The sequence below is a fragment of the Sorex araneus genome, chromosome 1, assembly GCF_027595985.1.
Source record: "Sorex araneus isolate mSorAra2 chromosome 1, mSorAra2.pri, whole genome shotgun sequence".
NCBI lineage: Eukaryota > Metazoa > Chordata > Mammalia > Eulipotyphla > Soricidae > Sorex > Sorex araneus.
The window spans coordinates 171,371,585-171,384,686 of NC_073302.1; positions in this window are offsets into that span (position 1 = coordinate 171,371,585).

The following is a 13,102-nucleotide window of genomic DNA, read 5'->3' on the forward strand; positions in this document are numbered from 1 at the left end:
GTCATTTCAGATCTTGATTCAATTGAGTAAAAGCACATTCTCTGTTTAACTTTTTTACTTAAGAGTGACTAAGTCACTCTTAAGGTGTGAGGGCCTTGTGATATGAGGGCCAGAGTGATAGTACAACAGATAGAGTGTATACCTTGCATGCAGCCAATACAGGTTTGGTCCCCAGCATCCCATATGATCCCCTGAGCACCACGAGGAGTAATTCCTGAGTCTAGAACGAGGTAAAACCCCTGAGCATCACTGAGTGTGACCCAAAAAACTAAAAAACAAAAGTACACCATGAAAATGAAATGAAATTAGTCACACTTGTCAATGACCTAACACCTTTTATGTATTTGGACATTTTTCAAGATTATAATTCTTTCTTGAAGTTTAACTGCATTTGATATATTTGGTATGTTGACAATATATTCAGTCATATTTTTTCCTATGAAAAATGAAAAAAGAGCTAGTTATGCATCAGTCAGTAAAGTTAATTTTAATGGTCATTAATATTTCTAATAGTTATTTATAGAATCTTTTTTATTATTTGCAACTATATTCATAAAAATATTAAAGATAATTGTAAAGGTTTTAGAAATTACATCTATGCTAGCTTCAATAATTGGTGAGAAAATGAGCTAAGTATGTTTGCCATTTCTTTTTTCTTTCTTTTAACAATTGTTTATTAGACTATTGTAATGTCAGGGATAATAAATTACTTCTATGTCTTTATGACTTTTACCAATTGCAGAAAATTAAACACTCTACCTTTAATTTTAGTATCTTTTAACAGATTCTTAGTCTTTAAAGAAAACAACAGGTTCATTTCAATCCCGAAGTGAACTCAAGAACATTTCATCTGCCCAAAGGGAACAAAGTGAAGACATTCAGTATAACCAAAGACAAGTCACCATTTGAATTTCTCTCCTGTATCTACCTGACCATTAGGGCCACTTTTGATCAGCACAAAGAAATTCTTTGATTATAGCATCAACGACCATGAAAATGTTCTGGGAGAAAGTTAAGACCAATAATCTGTGTAGCTAGGGGGATTTTTCAGTGCTTTGTCTTCATTATATCTCCATTTTTTATTATTTTCAAAGCAATCCTCTTTTGCCTATGATATTCTATTCTTTGACTCTGTTTCCTGGACCTCTTTTTAAGATTTTTTGTAGTCTCAGGATCCTGGAGAACATTTGATCCCACTTGGCATTTACTATTTCAACTCTTAAATTACCTCTCTGCTTAGTGATGTCACTGGATGACTTGTTGTTAGGATGTCACCATGATATTACTGTGTGGTCTGGGTGAGTGATGAGAAGGTCTCAGTTCTGTGTACATAAACAAAGAATTGATCACAGACACATGTAAGTCTTGCAACAAGAAAGCAAGCAAATTTTTTTAAGAGCAGAGGACACTGTGAAAGACTGGGAGAAGGTCCATTATGCCACTTGTAAACCACTCTGCTGTGTCTAAACAGTGAGGTTTTTAAACCATAACTTTTAGGCAGATGTTTTATATTGTAATTTTTAGGCATATTCTATCACTTTGGGATGGGATTTTAGGTGGAACTTAAGTAAAAGATTGACAGGTGCTGCTTATAAAACCAAGTAGTTTATGCACATGCAATTACTCAGAACGCAAACAGAAAAGTCCAGGAGAGTCATTAATGAAGTAGGTGAGTTGGGGACACAAATGGACTTTCTGTGCATGATACAGTCCTAGACGTTTTGTTGATCTTAGTCATCCATTATGTTATCAAGGCTTCCAGGCTAACCCCATTCCTTCTGAGTCCTAGATGCATCACTGACTGCTCAGGTTTGCCTTGCTGTCACTTTCTTGTCTCTCTGTCTGGCACTAAAATCAACCCCTAACTATTCTGAGTTTTTCATTTTTTTTTCATTAGTGTTAGTTCTTCTTAAAATACATTGAAAGGTCACTGTTTTATTTGTTAACGTAATTCATCACATTTCTCATGTCATGTTCAATGTTTAACGTTGATAATATGAAAAGGATATAGAAAACTATGTGGCTTAAGTGAACATAAAAGTAAATAGTAATTGAAGATAAGGCGATTGAAGGTAAAGCTTCACAAAAGCCAAACAAATGGGAAGAAAAGTGGGTACACTGTCCATAAAAGGAAAACACTACTGTGGTATCACAAGGGGTGAAAAGATTTTATGAGGAACCAGGCATCTGTGGGCACTAAAGGATTTGAATAATGGAATAAAGAGATGAGGATAACAACAGTGCAAGAAAGAGTCTTGAACAAATGCAAGAAGAATGAAAATTACAAACCACACTTGGTCAAGAACTGTTGAACATTTCACCAAGTATGGATCATACAACATAAGATACATTAAATGATTTTAGCTAACACAAGATTTTGATAGTTTAAAAAATAGACACATAAAAGGATGCCAGTATTACCTCAAATGAGCATGAGTAACTATTTCCAGGCACCAGCATGACCCTTCTGCAGGCAACATGGCACCTCTCGGGAGGTTTTGCAGAGTGCCCCATGTCCATGTATAGTCATGGATCAAGGGAATTCTGATGAAGGGCAATAATAATAGGATATCAGGGCTATGACAACCTTGTACTTCATTCCCATTAATGAAGCTCTCCACATCCCTCCACCCTTTTCCACTGGCAGACCAGGAAGGGATTCTCACCCACCCTTGAAAAGGTTATAAAAGTACAGACAGGCCCAGTTATTTGCCAGAAGACTCATAATAGGAAATTTATTTCAAATGTGAGTCATTTTTGCATGTATGAATCCCTGAGCTCAACTTCTGGCATGGCATTGCTCCTAGATTACTGCTGGCTACAGTCCTGGTGCCTGAAGTATCACTGGGTAAGCACCATGGAGAATGGAAAGGCTCTCTCCATTTTTCAAAGTGAATCATCTTGAGATCCAGAGCTGTGGCTGCATGGTGATGCCTTGCAGGTGTGAGACAGAGTTTGCTCCCGGACCTTGTCACACATTCTCTGCTGTTATCATCGGCACTGCAGTTATGATTTCCAACGCCTCAGCAGTATGCTGTCTGGGGTACACCTGAACAAAGTGTGTGAAAATGCCACAGTGAGTATGTGACCACAACACCACCAACAATAAAGGGGATAGAGGGGGGTAATGAGTAGTCTTGGTGGTGGGAGGTCTAGCTAATAATTTACAATTACAAGAATCCCACAGAGATGGCAACAATCATGGAGGATGTATTAATCCTCTACAGCTGACATGGTAGAGTACTACAGAGTTGGTGATTTAAACAAGTTTATTAGGAGGCTAGAATTCTGAAATCTGGGTGTCTACAGGATGGTTCCTTTTGGGAGATGCAAGGGAGGATGTGTGTGCTTTTCTGTCCTCATTTCTGGTAAGAGCTGTCAGTCCTTGCCAGCCCTTCACTTTGAGATGAGTCATTCAACATCTGCCTCCATCTTCACATGATGTTCTCCTGGGATCTCTGCTGACTAATGTTCATATCAATGTCTTCTTATAAGGGGGCTAGGGGCCAAGACTTCACCAGCCTGACCCCATTTTAATGATTTATGTCTGCAGCTAACCTACTTCACAGTAACCACATTCTGAGGTTGTAGGGGTTATGGTTTTAAGGAATACTTAGGAAACACAGTTTATCGAATATAGCTGTCTAATAAGTATGTATTGTTATAAAATATCCATGACATTTGTAGAGATTACAAAGCATTTCAGTTCCATTATATGTATTGAGTCAATTTGTTACTGCCCTATGAATTTTCTTCACAAAACAGACAAGGAATTATTGAAATAAGAGACACACTTCAACCAATGTCAAAGGAATGACTTGAATTTATTAAATTTGGGAGCACTGGTGGAATCTATCTACACAGTTTTGGATCATTTGGGTACAGGTGTTCCATTTTTAATAGTTCTAGCTTGAGCATGTCATTTAACCATCTGTAATTAAGTTTTCTCATTAATAAAAATAAAATTTGAAGTATACCCATGAATAACTAACATTTTTAAGTGATATAATTAAATGCTCAAAGAATAAAGGACAGAAAGAATGCTCAACAGAAGTCTTGAAGCTTACCTGTATGTGGCGGTTACTGGCACATTTGTTGTTAATTTGTCATTACTTCTTTTCCCTGAGCATTCAGCTAGCCTGTATTTCCTGTATTTGCTGTCAGTTTGGTCACACAGTCCATGATATACTCCGTTACATGTTAAATGAAAGTCATTTAAGAGGGTATGGTGTTACCCAGCAGGTTAACCCTTACATATTTGGGCAAGTGCATCAGCAGCTTGATGGTGCCTTCAGGCTTCCTGATATTCCAAAACTGCTAATGTGCCTCTAGCCAGACCCCAACAACTTGGGACCAAGTTTCCCAAGAAACTAAATGCCCAAAAGGTATGTGGGAGACATGTCCACAAACCACCTCCAGATCAGCTATCTATATAAGCTCATTTATTGGCCTTGCTTCAGAGACCCATAAATCAATCTCAAAAGAGATCAAAATTAGGGACCCTCTGTGCCTAAAGACTTTGATTCCAGAGACCTAACACATTCGGGCAGCCAGCGCAGCTTTTTATAGCAATGCACTGGGACTGTGAACTGGGCTGCAACTCCGTGCTGCCCGGAGATGGATCTTTCCTCCCCACCCTGTCTTCCTGCACGGAAATTGGCAGCGGCAGCAACATCCACATGGCAGGAGCCATCTTCTAAGACTCATAACCCAGAGGTATACAATTTTCACACTTGGGTCTCCTAGGGAATCATGGGAAGTGGGTGTAACCGGCACGCCCTCGGCTCAGATAAATTCAGAGCTGCTGAGAGTGAAACGGACCCTCTGCGCCTAAAGACTTTGATTCCAGAGACCTAACACATTTGGGCATCCAGCGCAGCTTCTTACAGCAATGCACTGGGATGGTGAGATGGTCTATGCAATTTCTGGCAGAATTTTCCCTGGACTTTATACAGAAATCCAAAAAAGAGACTTAACATCTCTTTATTGTCAGCAATGTGAAATGTTTCCTTTTTAGCAGGTCTGACTTGGCGGGGGGGGGGGGGGAGCTCCAAATAATAACAGTGAGTTTTTTGTTGAAATATTGAAGGTAATCAAAGTAGCAGCCATTTCTCTGGACTGTGAACTAAGCAACAGCCCCACGCCGGCCGAGAAGAGGAAATATTCCTCTTTCCCAGTTGTTTCCCATTTTCAGGGAGAAATGCGGTGTGGCGTCCACCATACTATGAGGCGCGGGAAGGGGGATAATTGGGGGAAAAAAGGAAAAGGAAAAAGGGAAAAAAAAGAGTTATGTACTTGGAGCAGTGGGGCTACATATCTCCTCATTCTCAGCAATGGAAAACTAATTATCAAATGCTTCCTTGGTAGTAGGACTATCTTTCTTGGGGGGAAACTCTAACAACAATAATGAGTTTTGTGTTGAAATATGGAATATAATCAAGGTAAAGAGAAAATGAAGTGAAATTCATCAGTTATGCAGTTGGGGGGCGGGGGCGGGAGGTATACTGGGGTTTTTGGTGTTGGAATATGGGCACTGGTGAAGGGATGGGCGTTTGAATATTGTATAACTGAGACATACGCCTGAGAACTTTGTAACTTTCCACATGGTGATTCAATAAAAAAAAGAGAGAGAGATCAAAATTAGGCTGTTTAAGCACATTAACAGCCATGATTCAGAGATTCACAAATGAATCTTGGAAGAGAGAGCGCAGCACACCGCAGAGATGCCTCCAGACCCCAAATATTTAAAAAAAATTAGAATTCCAGGAGTGCTCAGCCACTTTTGTGGCTGCATAACATCTCATACTATTCATGACAAGCAATACCAACTAAATTATTTAGCATTTGCCTATGGGGCAGGCTTGGTGGGGGTGGGAAAATTTGAATAATGGTGGTGGAAAGGTGTAATGATGATGGAATTGGTGGTGAAATGTTGAATGTAAACAATTATTGTGAACAACTTAATGAAAATAAAATTTAAAAATTAAAAGAAAACCATAGTCATTTATACATGTCAATCCCACATGTCAATCCCATGCTATTTTTTCCAGGCTAGGTCAATAAAAAAAAAAACTCCCTCCTGAAATCTTCCTTCGCTTTCTGTATTTATCAATTTTGACAAAAAATAATTGAAGGTCTTGGAGATCTAGATACAAACAAGCCACAAGATAGAGTGAGCCTGGGTCCCTATGAACATCTGAATATTCCAGGAGTTAGAGAGATAGTACAATGAGTATGGCACTGGTCTTGCCCATGGCTGACCTGGGTTCCATGTCCAATACCTTTAAGGTTCCCTGAACCTGGCCAGGAGTGATCCTTGGGCAGTGAGCAAAGAATGAGCCCCGAGTGTTATGGGTTGTGGCTCAAAAAACAAGATAGCTCTGTAGCACTGTTGTCCCATTGTTCATTGATTTGCTCAAGTGAGCACTGGTAACGTCTCCATTGTGAGACTTCTATTACTATTTTTGGCATATCGAATATGCCACGGGTAGCTTGCCAGGCTGTGCCGTGTGGGCGGGATACTCTCTCAGTAGCTTGCCGGGCTCTCCAAGAGGGATGGAAGAATCAAACCCAGGTCAGCTGCGTGCAAGGCAAACACCCTACCCGCTGTGCTATAGCTGTTGCATTATGCCAAGAGTATCAAATCAATGGCTGTACACAGAAATCTTAAAAAGCATTTGTCAACTCAATCTGTTAGGACATTTCATTACATAGAAATTATAAATGGACAAAAGGGGAGAAACTAAAGTATTATTTTCTTGAGCATCTAGGGATAGGGAGGACAGATAATTTCCAAAGCATTATCCTATATGTTCTGAAGTCATATATGCATTTATTCTTAAATAATCATTTTAATCTTTTTAACCTAAAATTTTGTATTTCTAAAAAAGGCAAAATAAATGTTTTGTTTTCAAAATCATGCCATATTTCAGGGATAATTTAAGAATCTAGAGTGCCAACAATAAATTTAAAAATCTAACCATGGGACAGAGATAATACAGGGGTAAGTGAGCTGCCATGCATACAGCTAATCCTGGTTTAACTCCCATCACCAAATGTGGTTCCTGAACACCACCACAACTGACCTCTGAGCACAGAGCCAGAAGTTAGCCCTAAGTACCACCCAAAAGCCAAACCAGTATCTACATAATCTTTGGCAGCCTTACCTCCATGGCTGATAACTTTCTTGTAGGGACCTATTGCCTTCATGTCGACTCTGTGGTCCTGTTCTCCGATTCTAAACATACGCCAGCACGGTCCATCTTCTTTTTCTTCTGCTGCTGTGTATTCAGTAATTGACCCCTTCCTAATAACTTCAGTAGTTTTGGGCTTGGGAAGATCATCTAAAGGTAGAAAACTAAAGGTAGGGCTAAAGGTAGAAAACTAAAACAAATTTTAAAAAAATAGAATATCTCATATATTCAGATGTCATTGAATACCATAATTTTTATGCCAAGTAAACACATAAAAATATCATATAGAATGATATTTTTCATTCTAGAGTTTATATTCCAAGAAGTTCTGGAATATAAACTCAATGGAATTCTTCTCTGGTCTTTAAAAAAAGATTATATTTGTCCTTTGGGGAAAATATGGATGGAACTGAAGGTGACTTTATTAAGTGAAATTAGTTAGAAAGTAAAAGAGGATGGAGGCAAGATGACGCCTATGCCACCAGAACCCCTCGCGCTTTCCCGAACTCGGCTCACCATCTCGCCTTAGACAACACGCGGCTCAGCACACCAGGCATGGAACTCTACACGTGATCCCTGCTGGAACTCTACGCATGATTCCTGATGGACATCGCCAGCTGTTTTTGCAAGATTTGGACAGAATGCCATGGAGAAATCATGGCAGCGGCTGCAACATCGCCGCCTGCCCCGGCTGGGCCGAGTCACACTGCCCTCAGACATAGAGCCTTGGCGGCAGGTGTGCGCAGTGGCTCATCCACTGTGGGGTGCTGTCAGCCAACTACCGGGTGACCTGGAACTCAGCGCAGGTGTTCGACCTAGCACAGATCTCTGTGATAGGGTCCTGCTGTGCCAGCTGCTCAACAACCTCTGGGCACACTCCACCAACCTCAAGGAGATCAACCTGCAGCTGCAGATGTCCCAGGTGCTGCCCAGAGATGCAGGCAGGGACGTGTTTGTCAGTGTGCAGATTGTTACAACATGCCAGTCAACCAAAAGCTTACATTCCGTAGAATGTGAATATCTGTAAAGGTGATTAGAGGCCCCCCAAAAGCCTCCATCCCTCTCGGAGAGCCCGGCAAGCTACTGAGAGTATCCCACCTGCACGGCAGAGCCTGGCAAGCTACCCATGGCATACTCGATACGCCAAGAACAGTAACAAGGATGGTCCTCATTCCTCTGACCCTGAAAGAGTCCCCAATACATCATTGGGCTACACTAGCACATGACAGGAACCAATGGAGATGGTACTGGCGCCCGTTCAAGCAAAATCGATAAACAACAGGATGAGAGTGATACAGTGATGTGCAATATAAATAAGTAAAACAAGAAAACTGACACACACCAAAAAACCCACATATCCAAACAAGCTAGGGAGATGGTCTAGCAGGTGGGTGCTTGCCTCGTATGCAGTCAATCTGGGTTCCATCCCTATAACCACATACGATCCCCTAAACTCCACCAGAAGAAATATATGAGCACAGAGCCAGAGAAAGAACTCAGAACAGTCAGATATGACCCAAAAGAAAACAAAAAAGTCTAGACTTGGTGAAAAGTATGGTAGCTACCAAACAAAATGAGGTTGGAGTGGAAAAAACTAGGATGGGTCATTTTGGTGTTAAGGAGGCCTGAAAATTTGGTGGTGGATGCATAGAGATCTATTCACATATAATGGGGTCAAGTTATACCCTGAATCCCAATAATATTGTATAATTCAATTGTAACTCATTAAAAAGATTATAAGCTATTATCATAAAGATCATTTTATTTTATTAATTTATTTCTGTTTTTAACAATGGAACTGTGGTTGGTGTTTTTACATGAAGTGCTGCTACACTCCACCCACCATCAGAGTGTCTGGTCACGTCACATTTTCCCCAAGATCCCCACTACTGTCCTCTCCTCTGACACTCATAGAACACAGCAGAAGGAACATTTTAAAACCAAAGGTATACGATGCACATACTTTTAGAAATAGGATTGGTTCTTCACATAGAAAAATTAACCTAAAAATACTATCTTGACCTATATTTTTCTCACTTAAGTAAAATGTTGATTGGTTCATAAGCCAATATTAAATCTCTTTGATAGATGACTCTCCAGAATTAATCAGAACTCAAATAGTCGAATTTATGTGCATGGGTAAAGTTGTCAGAAAGCACCATCTACTTTTTTTCTTTTTTAATCGAATCACCATGAGATACAGCTACAAAGCTTTCATGACCGGGTTTCAACCATACACTAGTCCAACCCCCTTCTTTGTCCCAGTGTACATTTCCCACCACTAATATCTTCATTATCCCTCCCGCCACCAACCAGGCTAACACCCCACCCCCCGCCTACCCCTATGGCAGGCACTTTTCTTCTTTGCCTTTCTCTCTCTACTTTTGAGCATTATGGTTTGCAATAGAGATACTAAGAGGCCATCATGTTTGGTCCTTTACCCACTTTCAGCACACATCACCCACCCAGAGCTATCCCTTCCAACCATTATTGTCATAATGGTCCCTTCTCGATTCCAACTGCCCTCTCTCCCAGACTTTGAGGCAGGTTTCGAACCCTGAACCAATCCTCCTGGCCATTGTTTTTACTGTCTTTGGATATTAGTCTCATACTATGTTTTTTTATAGCCCACAAATGAGTATGATCATTCTATGTCTGTCCCTCTTCTTCTGACTCATTTCACTCAGCATGATACTCTCCATGTCCATCCATTTATAAGTGAATTTTCTGACTTCATTTTTTACATTGTGTACCATAGGTTTTTTAGCCAGTCATGAACATGCAAATGCAGAAGTCATTTCTGCTGTTTTTGTGCCCGTGGGTATATTCACAGAAGTGCTACTGCTGGGTTTTATGGATGAACACCACTGACCAAGCAAGTGGAAGCAAAGTTAAACAAATGGGACTACACTGAGCTAAGAAGCTTCTGCACCTCAAAAGAAACAGTGACCAAGATATAGAAACAGCCCATGGAATGAGAATAATTATTTACACAATACCCATACGATAAGAGGTTAATATCCAAGATATATAAGGCACTGGCAGAACTTCACAAGAAAAAACCTCCAACCCCATCAAAAAATGGGGAGAAAAAATAAACAAAACGTCCTCACAAAAGAAATACAAATATCCAAAAGACACATGAAAAAATGCTCTACATAGCTAATCATCAGGGAGATGCAAATCTAAACAACAATGGGATATCACCTTACACCACAGAGACTGACCCACATCAAAAAAGAACATGAATAGCCAGTGTGGCATGGAAGCAGGAAGAAAGGGATTCTCATTCACTGTTGGTGGGAATGCTGACTGGTCTGACTTTTTTGGAAAACAATATGTGAATTCCTAAAAAAAAAAAAAAGAACAACAAAAAAAGAAACATTGTTTTGTGGCTGTTCCATTCTCTAGGTTGTTTTATTTCCAGAAAGCTCACATCACTGACTTCTGATGGACTTAATGAGCTATATCTACATGAACATATCTTCAAGTTCAGTGGAAAGAAGAACATTCTTTCTGTTGTTTCTGCAGGAATACTGGTATCATTTCTGATCACACAAGATGTGCTTGGGGTCATGTGTCCTTCACCACCAATCAACGGTTGTGAAGTTTCATCTGGCTAAGATCAGATTCAAAGCTGATTTCCTAAAAAATGGCATATTATCCTACAAACAAAAATGAGCTGCATTAGGTCAAAAGAAAAGACAACTATAACTTACAATGTCCTTGTACCATTGAAATCCTGTTAGTGATTAATACAATAATAACACATGAAACTCCTAATGGTGGGTCATCTCAGTGCTACAAAAGACCTTAAACAGTAATTCTGGGCCACTTTTCTGCACTGCACTTTTTCATGTGGCCATCCATCTGTTTTGTTTTGTTGTGTTTTCAGAGAAATATCTGTCATTTCCTCTCCCCATTCTTGATAGGGTTTTGGATTTGTTATTAACTGATGCACTGAATGAAAGATTTTCTCCCATTAAGTTGGGTTTCTTTTAGTTTTAGCTCATTTTTTTGCCATGCAGAAACTTTTTCATTTGATGCAATGCCACTTGTCTACTTAAATGAGTATCTGCAAGATGATTCTTCCTGAGGGCTACAAGCGAGACTCAGCAAGGCAGAATAAGAGTCTTGACTACCCCCATACTCCTGTCTGGAGCAACTAGACCCCCGACTTCTGAATGCTTCTGTTGATATATCAAGTGTGTTGAAGAACCTGGGAACACATCCTTTCTGTCCTTGGTGTAGGGAGGTGGATATACTGGTGATTAAATATGTTGTTGGACTGATGTATGCAAGAAATAATCATCAATAGTATTATAAATCACAGAACCTCAATCAACAAAATTTTTAATTTAAAAAGAAAAAGAATATGGAAATACTATTTTGACTCACCCAAATAGACAATTAATCCTCACTGAAATTCAGGTTGGTAGTTGGGTCTTACAAAACACCTGGAAAACTGGATCGCCAACTACTGCCTAAATGGAAAAGACCTTTTCAAGTTATCATAAGTCATCCAACTGCTATAAAACTTAATGGAATTTCTACTGGGGTCCATCTTTCCAGGATAAACCAGCTTCATCCACATCATGCTTTGAACATGTTTGTATAGTTTCTTCTTAGAAAGGAGAAAAGCACAGGAGTTTCACCCAACTCGCACAAGGCCATTTCTGGAGACTAGAAGAGTTAGGTAAATCACAGGAACTGCTGGAGTACAGTTGGGAGGCCCAGCGACAGCTACAGAGTGCAGGGATCTCCCCCACTTGCACATACCCATGGCTCAGAGACTGAGGAAAGCGTTCATGGTATGGAGAGTGATGCAGGGACCAGACCTGGTCATGGTTCACTGGAGGTGAGTAGAATGCATGGAACAGAATAGGGAGGTCAGACATGGGACAGGGAAACTCAGGGACAGGACAATAATGTCATTCACGGATAAAGGAGAAGCCTGGACATTTGCAGAGGGACCTGGACTCATCTAATTTACACTGTACATTTAAACTCTAACTTCTGACTTCTGTAGGCAGATCTTTCATATTATTCTCAAAAATCCACCAACGCACAATAATGTACTTTCACACTAACACTATGAATAAGCTTGTAAATCATGATGACTTCATAAAAAATTAATTAAGAAATAATACTGCCCAGCTTTTCAGTGGGATTTAATACGAAGTGTGGGAGAAGAATTGATTGCAATGAAGCACTTTGACAACCAATGGGAATATTAATGACAGTCAAGTAGGCAACATATTTCAAATCAAATGCATTTTGCTACATATCAAGATAGATGTAGAGTCCAAATTGGGTTTAGAAAGGCTTAGTAATTTAAAATGTGGACTTTGTTTTTCATTAAAAGCACAGGAACAAATGAGATCATTAGGATAATTAAAACCTCGGCTTCCTCATCTATCATAATATTTTTATATGAATCTGATATCATTCCATCTGTGAGAAATGGTTCAAAGTAAAGACATCCAGTGATAAGTATTATCAGGGCCACATATCCTTGTCCACTGATAAAATCAAGTGTCCTCTCTAATTCTTAACTTGGTAATTCTGGCATAATTAAATGTGCTCTTACTTTATTCAGATTAGTATAAAGCTCCAGGCTATATACCAAGATCTAATAAAATCAAAATCCTGTAGATGCAAGATCTTATAACATCAAATATCTCCCCAAGTCCTGTCATCACTTGGGTCTGTTTTATTCTAATTATACCAGGATTCTAGATATAGTTTCACATTTCCAAAAATCTTGCCTAGTTTCATAAAATGTAACCTTGCATATATCTTTCAGAATCATTGTCCAATAAAGAATTTTTCAACTTTCTCAGATAAAAATCACATTGCTCTATATTCCTGGTACTTTTCCAGGGAATTTTTTTTTTTATCTTCACCAT